Here is a 6,678-nt window from a genome sequence, read left to right as displayed (position 1 = left end):
TATTTTCACGAAAGTATCAGTGAATATAATTTAGGTACCGGATTGCTCGGTTCCGTTCACACTGCATTGTCGCCAATACAAAATATTTAATCACAGTAAATATGGCCCACCATAACGTTTTAAACTACCGTTTCGCAATCTAGCAATTACCTATCATGTCGTAATCTAACAGCCCATGACGTGTCGTGCTAATCTGAAACGTTACACCTGTTTTAGCAGAGCACCTTTGAAGCTTTATGGACAGAAGACATGAAATTTAATTTCCGCCTTTTTGAGGTGGATTTGTATTTCACTTTCAATTCCGAGTATCATGTACTTTGAGTTCAAATTACTTTCTGTTCTTTGGTCTGCAGAAAATGCATGTTGAAGCATAAAAGCAAGTGTAGTAATGTATATATTTCCCGAAAATAAAGCTACATTAAATATAAATTTTACGATCCACAATATTTGCTATTAGCGTATAGGCTACTAATCGCGGAAGCTGTTGAAACCGTATCCGACACAACTTCTCCGCATTGCTCTTGGCCTTGTAATATGGGATAGGGCGCCATGCCATGACATTCTCTAAAACGAGGTCTTCTAGTAAAGAACAGTGTTGGGATGACCCGAGTCAGACTCGAGTCAACTTTTTCGTATGACTTGACTTGACTCGAGTCACTTTGCAAAAATGACTTGACTTGACTTGACTTGACTCGGAGCTTCAGAAACGTGGATTGACTCGTGACTCGGAGCAAAATCTACGAGTCAATTTCAAGTCATCCAGTAACGGTGTCGATCAAGCCACCCTATCTTATGTACAGCCTTGATTGCCATTGCTAGCGCAAGTATTTTGTTGCACTAAAATCGCGAGAAAATTGCATTTCATTCAAAAAAAAGTTGCAGTAAAATTTTTTGCATTTATAATTTTGGTTGAATTATTTGGGTGAAATACTGAAAAGGTTCTATTGTATAACTTAGTTCCTGCAGAGCTGTCAAATTTGTTGCTTCGCCATTTAACGGTCTGACGAAACCGCCAAAAATTACACTTTTCCCTGCACATCGCAAGTAATTTACACAATGCGGGAATAAATTTCCCAAAAATATCCGAACAGCATAGCAATAACCCCTCCCCCTAAGACAAGTCGAATAACTTACCCCAAACTACCTATGTCTGCAAACTTGACCCAACGCATTACCGAAAAACTCACTCTTGGCAACTTTAACAAAATCAATAGCCCAAAAAAGGTGACTCAGTGAAAATGTAATTTACGGCGGTCTCAGCTGGGCGTTTGTGAAATGGGAAACCATTTCAAATTCAAACGACAGAATCAACAAAGCGATCTATTTGCATATTGTCGGAGCACGGTGGTCGGTCGTGTTTGGCAGGGGTAGTTGAACTTCTTGCTTGCAAGCCATTGTGTCATAGATAATAGTGAGATGCAGCTAACCCATCATATAGGTCTTTGCTATGCAAGTCAAAGAGAATAGAACCATACTAGAAATAGTTTATAACATGTTTTTAAATCACTCATTTACATTTCCACACAATATTTGATGAAAGTTGCAGTAAAATCTGGCATGAAAAATAGATAAAAGTGGCAAAAACTTGCACTATAAAATCCCCCCAAACAGCTTAAAACATCATATAAATAGATTCTGAGTATCTCGAAAGCTGTCGGAAGCTGTAACAAAAGTGCCAAAAGTTGCAGAAACTTGCCCTAGTTATTGCAAACCTTGCTCGACGTTTTCTGTATCATTTGGACATTGTTACATGCGAGGGTCTGTCGCAATTTGTCTGGCGCAAGTTTGATTGCAGCTCAATTACGGTGGACTTCCGAAGATAATGCCTGCGGCCAAATTTTTTTCGATCTGTGCTTTAATTTGACACAACATCATTTTTGAAGCACGGTGCACCTTTAACATAGCTACTATATAGTTTGATCAGTTTCGAGCATTTTGATGGTAGTATATAATTTCAATGCTATATGTCGTGTAAACAACTTCACAAACTCATTAAAATGATCGTTCCGTATTAAAAAGGAAGGGAACCGTACTGAATCTGAAAAATAAATTTGATTTGTTGTTGCTGTTTAATAAACAAAAAGTACGGCGCTTATCGCCTGACGGCCTTCTGCGCCACGTTCAACAACAATTTGATTTGTTGTTTTTGTGTCTGTTTTTATAACTGTTGCTTTGTTGTATTATTGCAACATATGCCCGCACCTGGCGAGGCAATGTGAAACAGGATCAAACTGAATCGTAGCAATTCTACTATCGCTTTACTCGTCGGCAATAATTTCCTCTTTTTGGCCACTGAAAATATCGTAGTCCTACGTTACAATACATATGTTTACCGCAAAGATATGAAGGGTATCGATTAGGGTGAACGCGAGGTTCACGTTCGCGTTCTGTGTGTGAACCTCAGAAATTTAGAGGTTCACGTTCATGAACGAACCTTGGTAGGTTCTGCACTGTGAACCTTCTTTTATATATTACAATTTTCACTTCATTATAATATTTTTGGTTGAAATTTATTGCATTTCAACTGCGCGGGCCACTCTGTGCATGGCGTTGGCAGCATAAAAAGATAAACATTAAGCGACCATACACCTTGGCAATCTCAAAAATCTTACTTGCTTTGTTGCAAAAGATCGAAATATCCAGCTTTCCGTTTGTGAATATTTAGTGACTCTCTGCTGTTAGCTTGACCCGAAATCACACAACAACAAGACCAAATACAAGTCAGCGAATGATGCTTATTCAACCAATCAAGAAACTTGATACCGTTATCCGATATAATAATAAATCCAGCAGGCGTACGGTGTTATTCTTCATATGTTCATTGTATCATAAAAACCAAATCCGTGCGACTGGGGTAGCAAGTATAGAAACCCGTTTTACACTCTGCTCAATATCAACGTGGCAATACTCAGACGTCGAATACATTGTCCGGTCTGGCGTTGACCGTTAAGGCGTTAGCTTATATTCCCTTGCAAGTACTCGTCGAAATTGTAGGTAAAGCGCCGGAAGATATTGGTTTTATGGGATCATTATATCATTTGATTGCCCTGGTTGATAAATTTGGCGGAGTCAAACGTCAAAATGGAATTCAGCATTGTGGCATTATATGACCTGAGTCGTCGTTAGGTATGGTGTACATCAGTGGTTCCCAACGTGGGCGATATCGCCCCCCAGGGGGCGATTTGGCGGTCTAGGGGGGCGAAAATGACGAAGGGGGCGACAGGGGGGCGAAAATAGACAAAGGGGGCGACGAGGGGGGCGAAAATGGCGAAGGGGGTGATAGGGGGGCGATGACGCTTCAAATCGGCTGACCTTTTTTTTTTAGTCAACCCACGGAAATTTCGTTACAAAAGTGTGTCAAATTAGACATCGATCCAAAAATTTGACCTTTTTTTTAGTCAACCCGCCGGTGATTACAGTTTGTATGCCCAATTTTCGGTACACAAAATTTGGGGGACGATGATCGGTGTTGTCCTTGAAAAGGGGGCGATTGGTCGAAAAAGATTGGGAACCACTGGCTGTACATCAATATAGTCTATCACTTTACTGAAATGTAGGGTTGGAATTAGCAATATGACGTCACGTGACGTCATGAGGTTCACGTTCGCGTTCACACAGAACCTTTTAAAAAGGTTCGCGTTCACACGAACCTGAACCTTTCAGAAGTTCACACCATCCCTAGTATCGATCCTAATAGCAGATAGCCCAAGTCCGTACCACAGTAAAACGAAAATGGATCTGCAAGGCCAAATCGAATTTTTCTCAGGTAAACCCAAGTGTACTCACTGTACAAATTGTGAAATTGAAATTTAATGATTGTAATCAAGCCTAATGGCTATGCCGATATCAATACAACACAAAGTACGTCGGCTAAATCGTCAGCACGCGACGATTGATTGCAAGGAATTGTTGCATATCTTTGGGATCTGTTCTCCACACGGAGGTTTAGTATGGTTGAGTTAGGCGTTATTGAGTATATCGTACCGTATAATGCTATAAATAAGATGATGTAAAATCATCGTAATGCGAATGTGTGCTAGTGTGCATTTTATTCATTTTATATATATTAAGGGACGAAATTGAACTACTATCCTGATCGAGTGCTGTTGCTAATTTTATTACGACACCGTTTGATACTGACCGTATATTGTTCGATATTTAAACGAGATCTTTTTTACGTATGTATAATAGCTGTAGTATTATTGATAGATATAGTCAAATGCAAAGGGTGTATATGCGTACGAAATTGCGGGTTTTAGAATTCTCAGCCAATGTGCAATGTGCAATGTGCATTGATAGACAGGGCGTCTTAAGCATGGGTAATTCGAATTGGCAGTTCGAAATCGAATCTATTTGCCACCGATTCGACATAAGGCTTAAGAAATGTATTTTAAACAGAGTCAGGCAGATTTGGTTTGAAAAGTTGGCATTTCGAATAACGAATCAAATATCTGTAACGCCAAATGTATTGAAATAGTATTGACCCTAATCACCACAAATATGACCACAAATTTTCGCTGAGTCATAGAAAAATATACCACAATAAACATAATACATTACTATAGATTGCTTGTGCGTACAAGGAATTGTGCATCAATACAGTGTTAAAAGAACAAAACCATTAAAATACGATTTCTCAAAACGAAAACATTGTAGTGATTATTCGTAGCAAATCAGCTGTTCCCTTTCAGATACCAATTCAGAAATGCGAGTCTTCACCTTGGATAGTTTCATCGTATTGTTCAATCGAACCGCAAGCGTGATACCAATTGCTTGAGTAGGCCTACGAATGAGATTGTAAATATTTGACACCTAATCGGCATTTCAGAAACGCTGTGCTTCAATTTCGAATCCTAACTGTCCCTGCGTATACGCTATCCGCGTATACGACTAGTCGACGTATCACCACAACAATTACAAACTCACAACTCGACTTCCGATCGGGCCTATATGCCAGTATCAAATGTCATCACAAATCATATATGTATGGGTTGAGTGTAAGTCTTGAGCTTCAGGGAGCTCTGGATGCTGGCTGAGAGAACCTCTAGTATTCCCCGGAATAAGCCCTACCGATGAAGAACTACTGCAATGAATATCGTAGTTTCGATATTGAACCCTGCTTACGGCACTGCATGGTAAACTGGTCAGGAAACAACGGCATTCAGAATTCGGACAATTATTGTCTGCAACCAATAATGGCGTGGCACCACAAATCATATATTCATGAATTTTGTGTGTCGTGACCTCCTGTAAAGCCCCGGAAACTGGTTCTCTGAACCCATGATATTCAGTGAAACACCATAGCTGAGATTACGAGATTCATAATCGTTACGTTGGCTTCGTCTTATGTCCATTCTCCCGCGAGACTTTAGGATGTGGGGACAACATCCACAATATTATTCTCTCTTTACATTATATAGCTTATAAAATATCTCTTTCTGTATTTTATCTGCATGTGAGCTTATTGTCTCGACACGGTCCCCGATTTCGGTCTTAAAGTATTCTATTTCTAAATTATATTAAAATCGTTTTCGCTAATTTAATATAGTTGACAATTCCCAGCTACTCGGTGCCATATATATTTTTCATTAAGTATAATTAACACCGACGCAATATCATTTTCAAAACTATACCACAGACTCTCATGAAGATGTAAACGCGCGTTCCCGAATGCCTGGAGCACGATATTTGGTCATGACAGAGTGTCGAAATTTGCCAGCGCAAACGCTATTGTTTCAAAAATGATGAAGTCTGGTTTTCGGATCGCATGTCTTCTACTGGTCGGAATGACCCAAATTTGGTGTTTAGCGTTTTTATTTATACAACCTGACACTTTAATAACAAAGCAAGTGTGAAATATGGAAACAAATGCTTTTTTTTTATTATCAACAACCCTACTACACAATGATATTGATGACATTATAAATCCTGAATTTGGTAAGTAAGTCGTTGCGTTCGCTGAATGATATTACGATTAGTTCCTGAAGGGCGTAATACCAGACTTATACTGATACGGTAATGATGTATTTGCTTACGAATCGGCGTAAATGGCAGTGATCAAATTACCTATACAGGGGATATAGGGACAGCGGGTATTTAAATCACCCCGTGAGGACCCACGACCAATGTTGTCAGGGTGTTGAGTGTGGATTTGCACTGGTCGAATGTAATTCGCGATATTGGGGTTGCGTTGTCTAAAACGCAACCAGGGCCGTAACTGCCGCACGCCAAACCCCCTGTGGTGATCCGTCAGTCAGTTATTCAACGCAATAGTCAGTTCACGTCACCCCCCAATTGGGGGGGGGGGTGGGAGATCAAAGGGGCCCGAGATTATTTCGTGAATTAACATAAATTGTGGAGTATTTTGTGAAAATTTATGCAAATTTTTCAAAAACTTTTGGCGCCTCGCGCGATTCCAAGTCACCAATGCCTTTATTATTGGGTACTTTTACCCCAAGAAAAAAATACGTAAGATTTATAGAAATGGCCTCATCGGCGTTGGCCATTAACATGCGATTCCAAGAAGTGTGCCAGAACGATCGGCAGCGAGAAAACCTTGGCCGTAAAGGACTGCCCTTATGCTGACCGGAAATTTCGTTATATATACAAAATAGGTTTAATTGTCCGTATATTCGCCTAATTGACTGGCGCCGAATGTTCCTGTCTTGGCAATCTGAA

This window comes from Botryllus schlosseri, chromosome 13 (assembly GCF_051294905.1).
Source record: "Botryllus schlosseri isolate E-star chromosome 13, Bs_hap1, whole genome shotgun sequence".
In the NCBI taxonomy this organism is placed as follows: domain Eukaryota; kingdom Metazoa; phylum Chordata; class Ascidiacea; order Stolidobranchia; family Styelidae; genus Botryllus; species Botryllus schlosseri.
This window is presented reverse-complemented; position numbering follows the sequence as displayed.